We start from the raw sequence: 12,427 nt of genomic DNA, 5'->3' as shown, positions 1-12,427 counted from the left end.
CTCAGAAAGTCAATACAATGCTCATAGATCTAAAATCAGTGAACAGGAGGAGTACTTTACCAAACAGACTGGAATTCTAAAACTTAACCAAACAAATACTGGAGCTGAATAACTCAATAAATGAAATGGAGAGTGCATCAGATGCATTGGAAATAGGGAAGATAACATGGAAGAGAGAATGAGTGACCTGGAAGGTAGAAATATAGAAGTAATTCAGGTGGGAGAGCAGAACCAAGATTTTTAAGAAGTGAAGAAACTCTACAAGAACTGACTTCGTTTAAAAAGACAACATAAGAATAATGGGTATTCCAGAAGGAGAAGCAAGGGAGGAGGGAAGAGAGGGTTATTTTTTAAAAGAATAGGTGATAACTTCCCAAACCTGGGGAAAGAACCAGATATACAAGTCCACGAAACTAATAGAACACCTTATTATCCCAACACAAAAATACCTCTCCAAGACACATTATATTAAAATTGTCAAAAATCAACTATAAAGAAAAAACTTAAAGGCAGCCAGGGAGATTTTAAAAAAGAAGAGAAGAAAGCAATCTACAAACAAATCAGTATGCCACTATTAGGCTATTGGCAGATTGGCAGATTTCTCATCAGAAACCCTATAGGACAGGAGAGAGTAGAATGACATACTCAGAATATTTAAAGATAAAAACTGCTAGTCATGAATACTCTATTGAGCGAAAGCAATCTTTAGATATGAAGGGTAGGGGCTCCTGGATGGCTCAGTCAGTTGAGCGTTCGACTTTGGCTCATGGTTCATGGGTTCAAGCCTTGCATCAGACTCTATGCTGACAGGTCAGAGCCTGTAGCCTGCTACCGATTCTGTGTCTCCCTCTCTCTCTCTGCCCCTTCCCTACTTGCATTCTCTCTCCCTCTCTCTCTCTCTCTCTCAAAACTAAACATTAAAAAAAAATTAGACATGAAGGGTAAATAAAGGCTTTCTCAGACAAACAACAGCTGAAGGAGTTCACCACCACTAGACCTGCCTTACAAAGAATGTTTAAAGCACTTCTTCATGCTGAAACAAAAAAACAAAAATATACAAAATTCTGATTTTGTGATTAAGGTAATAGTCAGGGGGTTCCTGGGTGGCTCAGTCAGTTGAGTGTCCATCTCTTGATTTCGGCTTGGGTCATAATCCCAGAGTCATGGGATTGAGCCCCTTGTCAGACTACACACTGATCATGGAGCCTGCTTAGGATTCTCTCTCTCCCTCTGCCTCTCTCCCCAACTTATGTGCTCTCTCTCTCTCTCTCTCTAAAATTAAAAAAAAGATGATAGAATTAGAATACTCTGACTCTTTTTTAGAATAGTGTATTAAACTCTTAACTATAGAATAAAATTAAAGGAAAAGAGTATTAAAAATAGCTACCTACTATAATTTGCTAACACAATCACAGCATAAAAAGAATATCTGACCTCAAAAATATAAAAGGGGAAAAGTAAAAGGATGAAAACCTTAAAGGCAAATGAAGATAAATTGCTATCTACAGAAAAATACTATTTTATCTATGAGATGTTTTATGCAAACCCCATGGTAACCACAATGCAAAACTATAGAGCAGACACATGAAACATAAGAAAGGAGGGAGGATTAGCAAATCACCATGGACAATCACCAACTTACAAAGATAGACAGAAACAGAAGGAAAAAGAAACAATGGAGAGACAAAACAACCTGAAAGCAAAGATAAAATAGCAGTGCATTTTATCTCTGTACATTACATATCAATGTGCATATCATTGTACATAACATTACATATCAATAATCAAAATGTAAGTGGATTTTACTCACCAGTCAAAAGGCAGGGTAGCTAGATGGGTTAAAAAAAAAATAGACCCAACTATATGCTGCCTACAGGAGACTCATTTCAGCTCTAAATACACATAAAGGCTCAAGATGAAAGGATGGAAGATGATTTCCAAGCAAACAAAAATGAAAAGAAGGTAGACTTAGCCATACTTATATCAGACAAAATAGACTTCAAGCCAAAAAGGGTGATAAGTCACAAAGAAGGTCATTTTATAATGATAAAGGGGTCATTATATCAAGAAGATACAGCAATCATAAGTATATACACTCCAAACACACAAGCACCAAAATATATTAAGCAAGTAATAATAGATCTTAAGGGAGAAATAGAAAACAATAAAATAGTTGTAGGAACTTCAATATCCCCATTATCAGCAATGGATAGATCATCCAGATAAAATCAAAAAGAAAACAGTGGAACTGAACCACACTTTGGAACAAATGGACCTAATGCAGGACATTCCATCCACAGCAGCGGAATACACATTCTTCTCAATTGTACAGGGGACATTCTCCAGGATAGATTATATAATAGGCAAAAAGAAAAAAAATTCTTAGCAAATTTAAGAAGATTGAAATCATACCAACTATCTTCTCTGACCACAATGGCATGAAACTAGAAATTAACAAGAGGAAAATGAGAAGATCTACAAATACGTGGAAACTAAACAACACACTTTTAAGCAACCACTGGATCAAAGAAAACATAATGAAAAGGAAAATAAAAACATTATCTCAAAACAAATGAAAATCGGAGTGCATCAAATATTGTGGCATATAGCAAGAGCAATTCTTGGAAAAAGTTTATAAAAACAAATGCATATATTAAGAAATTAGAAAATTCTCAAATTAAAAAACCTAACTTTACACTTTAAGGAACAAGAAAAGAGCAAACTAAGCCCATAGTTAGCAGAAAAAAGGAAATACTGTGGATCAGAGTGGAAATAAATGAAAGAACCCAAACAACAGAAAGGATTATCAAAACTAAGATGTCCTTTGGAAAGATAAAAATTGACAAACCTTTAGCTAGACTAAGAAAAAAAAAGAAAACTCAAATAAATACAATTATAAATAAAAGAGGTAACATTGCAACTTATACAAGATGGTGAGACTGCTATAATTATATGCCAACAAATTACATAAAATTTATCCTCAAAGAAATGGATACATTTCTAAAAACACACAAACTATCAAAACTGAGTCAGGAAGAAATAGAAAATCTGAACAGAGAAATAACTAGTAAAGAGATTGAATTAGTAATCAAAAAGCTCTTGTACACTCACTTGCCATGAGTATTTATTATGTAACAGATACAAAAGTAGAAAATTTTAAAGGATAAAATAAAAAATAAGTTAAAAATCAAAGGAGTACCTAAAAATTAAGCCTATTTAACCACCAGGCCACAGACTTTGTCTTCTAGGCTACACTTAGGGAATGTTCTCAAAGGGAGGGCAGTACAGGGCTTGACATATAGGCATTGAGGTAGTACACTATTCAAAAGTACTACCTCCCTACATGTTAGACTTTTGCTAACTTACATGAGTGTGGAAGAGAAGGAATAGAGATCCTGAGGCTTCCAAATGAGTCTTGGAAAGAGGAAAAGAAACCTTCCTACATAAGCACTGACCCTTAAAGTTTGCACATAGGATCTCATACACATGCTCAAACACACACACACACACCACACACACACACACACACACACACACACACACACACACGGCTAAGTCCTGGCCAGTCCTCACCTGCCCTAAAGGTCACAGAACTCAATTCCTGACCTCCAAAGAAGGTGGCAGGAGGGGTGTCAGGAATGTGTGCAGTGCTAGTGGCAGGTACACACGGAAGTTAGAAGGGCATGAATGGGTAAGGGAGTGGGTGTGTGCACACAACCAGCTACTCCCACATAGGGCTCTGCAGATTGGATAATAAAATTGTCAAAGAAATTGGACTTAAAAAAACGAATCTCTTCTAATTCAAACAGAGGTGTTCATGGGTGAGTGGGGGGTCCTAACCCTGAGGCCGGACCTGGAAATACGACACAACACAAGAAGGAAGGAAGAGGAAAACATATGACAAACGAAGCAGGCAAATCAGGCACTAGCTCACAAAATGACTCAGGCCAGTGGGACAAGAGAAGGCAGGAGACAAGCAGCAGAGAAGGGATACTCGGGTGTCTCTGAAGAATGTTGCATCTTGTTGCTGCTTTCCTAGACTGCCTCAGCTCAAATTCCTATGTAGCCACTCACAGTACTGTGACCATGGACAAGTTGTTTAAACTCCAAGTGCCTCAATTTCCTCATCTGCAAAATGGACATGAAGATACTACGTTTGTCATAAGGTTTATGTGTGGTAATATGTGTGTTAAATAAATTAATGCATGTAAAGCACATAGAAATAACATTCAAGAAATGATATCATCAGGATCATTTTTATTATTATTCACAGTTTATTAGCAAGTTCTCAAGGCTGTGGATTGCTTTGTACCAAAGCCAGTCCTTCTGCCTGGCTCCTGTCCATGCCATGAGAAATCAGTAAGCACCACTACATCCTTCCAAATCTGTATGTCCTAAGTGATCTTCCAGCAGGACCAGAGCACATTGGAGAGGGACAGGCCCTGACAGACACCTGGGGCTCAAAAGAAAACTCTGTGCTGTTTTTCATCTCCATTTTCTAAGTCAGCAGGCAAAGGACAGTATCCAAAACCATGAAGCCACTCACCTAGGAACTTGGCCAGGTGCACAAAAGAGAGTGCATGACGTGCAATTAATCATGCACAATATTACAGTTGAATACAGTAGTATGAACTGCCAGTTAGGTATTTCATACCATAACACATTAAGGGAATTGTCCATAGAAGCTAAAATTTTTATTAAAACCCAATGCAAAACACTGTCCCTAAATTCTAAGCTTCTGGGCAAAACACTTTCCAGTGGTATCATGATTTAAAAATTTGTGTTAAGTAAACGCTTTTGTTAAAAAGTGAATCTGGTAACATCAATATATCCCAAACTAAACCCAAGACAATGTTTCCGGTTTAGGAGATCCGGATCCACCATCAATAACACAAAAAGCTTCTTGAACTCCTCCAAATCATAATGAACCTAACGTAGAAGCACAAGATTATGAGTATTAACAAGCTTACCAGGACAAATGTGATACACATCATAGCAAAACCCCCATGGCATCAAAACTAATGATGAAGCTACACATAGTTGAGCAGGGTGCTGCAGCAGCTGGCAGAGCAGCATGGTATACAGATATAAGCCACAGAGTAATTGTGTTTAAGTAGAGTTACCGTGCACACTATGCACCTAGGGATTGTGCAGGCATCTCCGATCACATTTTTAATGACTGTTCAGATGAAGACAGGATGATTAATGATATACGTTCTCATTTTTTTTCAATATATGAAGTTTATTGTCAAATTGGTTTCCATACAACACCCAGTGCTCATCCCAAAAGGTGCCCTCCTCAATACCCATCACCCACCCTCCCCTCCCTCCCACCCCCATCAACCCTCAGTTTGTTCTCAGTTTTTAACAGTCTCTTATGCTTTGGCTCTCTCCCACTCTAACCTCTTTTTTTTTTTTTTCTTCCCCTCCCCCATGGGTTTCTGTTAAGTTTCTCAGGATCCACATAAGAGTGAAACCATATGGTATCTGTCTTTCTCTGTATGGCTTATTTCACTTAGCATCACACTCTCCAGTTCCATCCACGTTGCTACAAAGGGCCATATTTCGTTCTTTCTCATTGCCATGTAGTACTCCATTGTGTATATAAACCACAATTTCTTTATCCATTCATCAGTTGATGGACATTTAGGATCTTTCCATAATTTGGCTATTGTTGAGAGTGCTGCTATAAACATTGGGGTACAAGTGCCCCTATGCACCAGTACTCCTGTATCCCTTGGGTAAATTCCTAGCAGTGCTATTGCTGGGTCATAGGGTAGGTCTATTTTTAATTTTCTGAGGAACCTCCACACTGTTTTCCAGAGTGGCTGCACCAATTTGCATTCCCACCAACAGTGCAAGAGGGTTCCTGTTTCTCCACATCCTCTCCAGCATCTATAGTCTCCTGATTTGTTCATTTTGGCCACTCTGACTGGCGTGAGGTGATATCTGAGTGTGGTTTTGATTTGTATTTCCCTGATGAGGAGCGATGTTGAGCATCTTTTCATGTGCCTGTTGGCCATCCGGATGTCTTCTTTAGAGAAGTGTCTATTCATGTTTTCTGCCCATTTCTTCACTGGGTTATTTGTTTTTCGGGTGTGAAGTTTGGTGAGCTCTTTATAGATTTTGGATACTAGCCCTTTGTCCGATATGTCATTTGCAAATATCTTTTCCCATTCCATTCGTTGCCTTTTAGTTTTGTTGGTTGTTTCCTTTGCTGTGCAGAAGCTTTTTATCTTCATAAGGTCCCCGTAGTTCATTTTTCCTTTTAATTCCCTTGCCTTTGGGGATGTGCCGAGTAAGAGATTGCTACGGCAGAGGTCAGAGAGGTCTTTTCTTGCTTTCTCCTCTAGGGTTTTGATGGTTTCCTGTCTCACATTCAGGTCCTTTATCCATTTTGAGTTTATTTTTGTGAATGGTGTGAGAAAGTGGTCTAGTTTCAACCTTCTGCATGTTGCTGTCCAGTTCTCCCAGCACCATTTGTTAAAGAGACTGTCTTTTTTCCATTGGATATTCTTTCCTGCTTTGTCAAAGATGAGTTGGCCATACGTTTGTGGGTCTAGTTCTGGGGTTTCTATTCTATTCCATTGGTCTATGTGTCTGTTTTTGTGCCAATACCATGCTGTCTTGGTGATTATAGCTTTGTAGTAGGGGCTAAAGTCTGGGATTGTGATGCCTCCTGCTTTGGTCTTCTTCAAAATTACTTTGGCTATTCGGGGCCTTTTGTGGTTCCATCTGAATTTTAGGATTGCTTCTTCTAGTTTCGAGAAGAATGCTGGTGCAATTTTGATTGGGATTGCATTGAATGTGTAGATAGCTTTGGGTAGTATTGACAGTTTGACAATATTTATTCTTCTAATCCATGAGCATGGAATGTTTTTTCATTTCTTTATATCTTCTTCAATTTCCTTCATAAGCTTTCTATAGTTTTCAGCATACAGATCTTTTACATCTTTGGTTAGATTTATTCCTAGGTATTTTATGCTTTTTGGTGTAATTGTGAATGGGATCAGTTTCTTTATTTGTCTTTCTGTTGCTTCATTATTAGTGTATAAGAATGCAACTGATTTCTGTACATTGATTTTGTATCCTGCAACTTTGCTGAATTCATGTATCAGTTCTAGCAGACTTCTGGTGGAGTCTATGGGATTTTCCATGTATAATATCATGTCATCTACAAAAAGTGAAAGCTTAACTTCATCTTTGCCAATTTTGATGCCTTTGATTTCCTTTTGTTGTCTGATTGTCGATGCTAGAACTTCCAACAGTATGTTAAACAACAGCGGTGAGAGTGGACATCCCTGTCATGTTCCTGATGTCAGGGAAAAAACTCTCGGTTTTTCCCCATTGAGGATGATGTTAGCTGTGGGCTTTTCATAAATGGCTTTTATGATGTTTAAGTATGTTCCTTCTATCCCAACTTTCTCAAGGGTTTTTATTAAGAAAGGATGCTGAATTTTGTCAAAGGCCTTTTCTGCATCGATTGACAGGCTCAGATGGTTCTTTTTTTTTTTTATTAATGTGATGTATCACGTTGATCGATTTGCGAATGTTGAACCAGCCCTGCATCCCAGGAATGAATCCCACTTGATCATGGTGAATAATTCTTTTTATATGCTGTTGAATTCGATTTGCTAGTATCTTATTGAGAATTTTTGCATCCATATTCACCAGGGATATTGGCCTGTAGTTCTCTTTTTTTACTGGGTCTCTGTCTGGTTTAGGAATCAAAGTAATACTGGCTTAATAGAATGAGTCTGGAAGTTTTCCTTCCCTTTCTATTTCTTGGAATAGCTTGAGAAGGATAGGTATTATCTCTGCTTTAAACGTCTGGTAGAACTCCTCTGGGAAGCCATCTGCTCCTGGACTCTTATTTGTTGGGAGATTTTTGATGACTGATTCAATTTCTTCGCTGGTTATGGGTCTGTTCAAGCTTTCTATTTCCTCCTGATTGAGTTTTGGAAGGGTGTGGGTGTTTAGGAATTTGTCCATTTCTTCCAGGTTGTCCAGTTTGTTGCCATATAATTTTTCATAGTATTCCCTGATAATTGTTTGTATCTCTGAGGGATTGGTTGTAATAATTCCATTTTCATTCATGATTTTATCTATTTGGGTCATCTCCCTTTTCTTTTTGAGAAGCCTGGCTAGAGGTTTATCAATTTTGTTTATTTTTTCAAAAAACCAACTCTTGGTTTCGTTGATCTGCTCTACAGTTTTTTTAGATTCTATATTGTTTATATCTGCTCTGATCTTTATTATTTCTCTTCTTCTGCTGGATTTAGGTTGTCTTTACTGTTCTGCTTCTATTTCCTTTAGGTGTGCTGTTAGATTTTGTATTTGGGATTTTTCTTGTTTCTGGAGATAGGCCTGGATTGCAATGTATTTTCCTCTCAGGACTGCCTTCGCTGCATCCCAAAGGATTTGGATTGTTGTATTTTCATTTTCATTTGTTTCCATATATATTTTAATTTCTTCTCTAATTGCCTGGTTGACCCATTCATTCTTTAGTAGGGTGTTCTTTAACCTCCATGCTTTGGAGGTTTTCCAGACTTTTTCCTATGGTTGATTTCAAGCTTCATAGCATTGTGCTCTGAAAGTATGCATGGTATGATTTCAATTCTTGTATACTTATGAAGGGCTGTCTTGTGACCCAGTATGTGATCTATCTTGGAGAATGTTCCATGTGCACTCGAGAAGAAAGTATATTCTGTTGCTTTGGGATGCAGAGTTCTAAATATATCTGTCAAGTCCATCTGATCCAATGTATCATTCAGGGCCCTTGTTTCTTTATTGACCGTGTGTCTAGATGATCTACCCATTTCTGTAAGTGGAGTTTTAAAGTCCCCTGCAATTACCACATTCTTATCAATAAGGTTGCTTATGTTTGTGAGTAATTGGTTTTATATATTTGGGGGCTCCAGTATTCGGCGCATAGACATTTATAATTGTTTGCTCTTCCTGATGGATAGACCCTGTGATTATTATATAATGCCCTTCTTCATCTCTTGTTACAGCCTTTAATTTAAAGTCCGGTTTGTCTGATAGAAGTATGGCTACTCCAGCTTTCTTTTGACTTCCAGTGGCATGATAAATAGTTCTCCATCCCCTCACTCTCAATCTGAAGGTGTCCTCAGGTCTCAAATGAGTCTCCTGTTGAGAGCAAATAGATGGGTCTTGTTTTTTTTTATCCATTCTGATACCCTATGTCTTTTGGTTGGCGCATTTAGCCCATTTACATTCAGTGTTATTATAGAAAGATATGGGTTTAGAGTCATTGTGATGTCCGTGGGTTTCATGTTTGTAGCGATGTCTCTGGTACTTTGTCTCACAGGATCCCCCTTAGGATCTTTGTAGGGCTGGTTTAGTGGTGACTAATTCCTTCAGTTTTTGTTTGTTTGGGAAGACCTTTATCTCTCCTTCTATTCTAAACGACAGACGCTGGATAAGGGATTCTCGGCTGCATATTTTTTTCTGTTCATCACATTGACGATCTCTTGCCATTCCTTTCTGGCCTGCCAAGTTTCAGTAGAGAGATCGGTCATGAGTCTTATAGGTCTCCCTTTATATGTTAGAGCACGTTTATCTCTAGCTGCTTTCAGAATTTTCTCTTTTTCCTTGTATCTTGCCAGTTTCACTATGATATGTCGTGCAGAAGATCGATTCAAGTTACGTCTGAAGGGAGTTCTCTGTTCCTCTTGGATTTCAATGCCTTTTTCCTTCCCCAGATCCGGGAAGTTCTCAGCTATTATTTCTTCAAGTACACCTTCAGCACCTTTCCCTCTCTCTTCCTCCTCTTATATACCAATTATGCGTATATTATTTCTCTTTAGTGCATCACTTAGTTCTCTAATTTTCCCCTCATACTCGTGGATTTTTTTATCTCTCTTTTTCTCAGCTTCTTCTTTTTCCATAATTTTATCTTCTAGTTCACCTATTCTCTCCTCTGCCTCTTCAATCTGAGCCGTAGTTGTCTCCATTTTATTTTGCAGCTCATTGATAGCCTTTTTTAGCTCCTCCTGGCTGTTCCTTAGTCCCTTGATCTCTGTAGCAAGAGATTCTCTGCTGTTCTTTATACTGTCTTCAAGCCCAGCAATTCATTTTATGACTATTATTCTAAATTCACTTTCTGTTATATTGTTTAAATCATTTTTGATCAGTTCGTTAGCTGTTGTTATTTCCTGGACGTTTTTCTGAGGGGAATTCCTTCATTTCGTCATTTTGGATAGTCCCTGGAGTGGTGCAGAACTGTGGGGCACTTCCCCTGTGCTGTCTTAAATAACTTGCGTTGGTGGGCAGGGCCACAGTCAGACCTGATGTCAGCCCCCAGCCCACCACTGGGGCCACAGTCAGACTGGTGTGTGCCTTCTCTTCCCCTCTCCTAGGGGCGGGATGCACTGCGGGGTGGCGTGGCTTGCACACTGCCAGGCTTGTGGTGCCGGGGATCTGGCGTATTAGCTGGGGTGGATCGGCAGCATGCACAGGGGTGGGAGGGGCAGGCTCAGCTCACTTTTCCTTCGGAGATCCACTTCGGGAGGGGCCCTGCGGCACTGGGAGGGAGTCAGACCCGCCGGAGGGATGGATCCGCAGAAGCACAGCATTGGGTGTTTGCGCGGTGCAAGCAAGTTCCCTGGCAGGAACTGGTTCCCTTTGGGATTTTGGCTGGGGAATGGGAGAGGGAGATGGCGCTGGAAAGCGCCTTTGTTCCCCGCCAAGCTGAGCTCTGTCTTCAGGGGCTCAACAACTCTCCCTCCCTTTGTCCTCCAGCCTTCCCGCTTTCTGAGCAGAGCTGTTAACTTATGATCCTCCCAGATGCTAAGTCCCGCTTGCTGTCAGAACACACTCTGTCCGGCCCCTCTGCTTTTGCCAGCCAGACTCGGGGGCTCTGCTTGGTTGGCGGGCTGCCCCTCCGCCCCAGCTCCCTCTCGCCAGTCCGTGTAGCGCTTACTGCCTCGCTGCCCTTCCTATCCTCTTCCGTGGGCCTCTAGTCTGTGCTTGGCTCCGGAGACTCTGTTCTGCTAGTCTTCTGGCGGTTTTCTGGGTTATTTAGGCAGGTGTAGATGGAATCTAAGTGATCAGTAGGACGCGCGGTGAACCCAGTGTCCTCCTACGCCACCATCTTCCCAGGATCCTCCCGTTCTCATTTTTTTAAGTGCCAAATATGAAGCCAATCCTACATAAATCCTGTTACCTTGCAGAGAGAGCAATAATCTCTCATTACCATATACTCCCATAAATCACATGGGATTGCATGGTAGGAACAGCATAGCTGGGCCTTTAATTCTCTTTTTGTGTGTGCATGTGAGTATGCACTTACACATGCATATGAGGAAAAGAGAGAAAGAGAAATTGGGCTTCCATCCACCTTATAAAGTCCTTTCAAGTAAAAGTAACTAGTGTTATAAGTGTTCAATGGTATGTCTTTCTTCAGAAACAATGTAGTATTTACAGGCTAGCACAATGCCTACCACAGAGTACCTATTCCGTAAGTGTTTGTATAAGAGAAAAGGAATAAAAGGATAAGGAAGCAGAAAGTAAGAAAGAAGAAAAGGGAAGGGAAAAGGAAAGAAAAATGACCAGAAATGTTTTCAGATCAGTCTGACCAGCTGAAAGGTCAGCTCTGTGTGCATTTCACATGGGGTATGGCTCAAAGAGTATTGGTGGGAAAACTGTAGCTATTATCACATAGTTCCCTGGTGAATTATATGAGCTATGTGAAGATCCAAAAGGTCCCCGAACTGGTCAATGGCAGAGCTAGACCTAAATTCCAAGTATCCAAGTTCCTAAATGCTTTGAGACACTAAGGTGAAAGTTTATGTATTACACACCATCTAACCCTTTCCAAGAGCCTCCCACCAATCTGATGTGGTATCAGAGGGCAAGACATCAAATATCAATTCTAATTGTTTCCATTAGACAGTTATACTGAGTTGGTTTCAAATATAAAAAACAACTGAACTATTTCTGTCTCTTTAATTTCCACCATTTTTCCCTTATAATTCAGGAAACTTTCTGAATTCACAGACTTCAGTTCTCTTGAGTTAGAAACAGCTCTTTACTTCCACGAGGTGCTTCACAGATGTGTCTTGCGACCCTTTCAGCTTTGCTGTTTACTGCTAACCACAGTGTTCTCCCCAATCAGCAAGTCTTTGTAATGTGTTAAACCATTAGGGTGACTGAACTGGGTTACAGAGTGAACTAAAGTGGATATAGAAAAAAAATTAGTGTCACAAGTCATTTGCATCCATTATTCTAATGGATTTTAAAACAATGAAATTATTTCTTATCAAAGCATATTGAAAATGTGTGCAGTTTAGAAGCCATTTGATTTTCATATACTCTATATTTTAACATTTAACAATGTGACAGTCTAAAAATGGCACATTGTCACAGTTGAAAACCACTTTAGAAATTCTGAGATACTAAATTA

Source organism: Panthera tigris, chromosome B1 (assembly GCF_018350195.1).
Source record: "Panthera tigris isolate Pti1 chromosome B1, P.tigris_Pti1_mat1.1, whole genome shotgun sequence".
In the NCBI taxonomy this organism is placed as follows: Eukaryota; Metazoa; Chordata; class Mammalia; order Carnivora; family Felidae; genus Panthera; species Panthera tigris.
Note: the sequence above shows the minus strand (reverse complement) of the source record.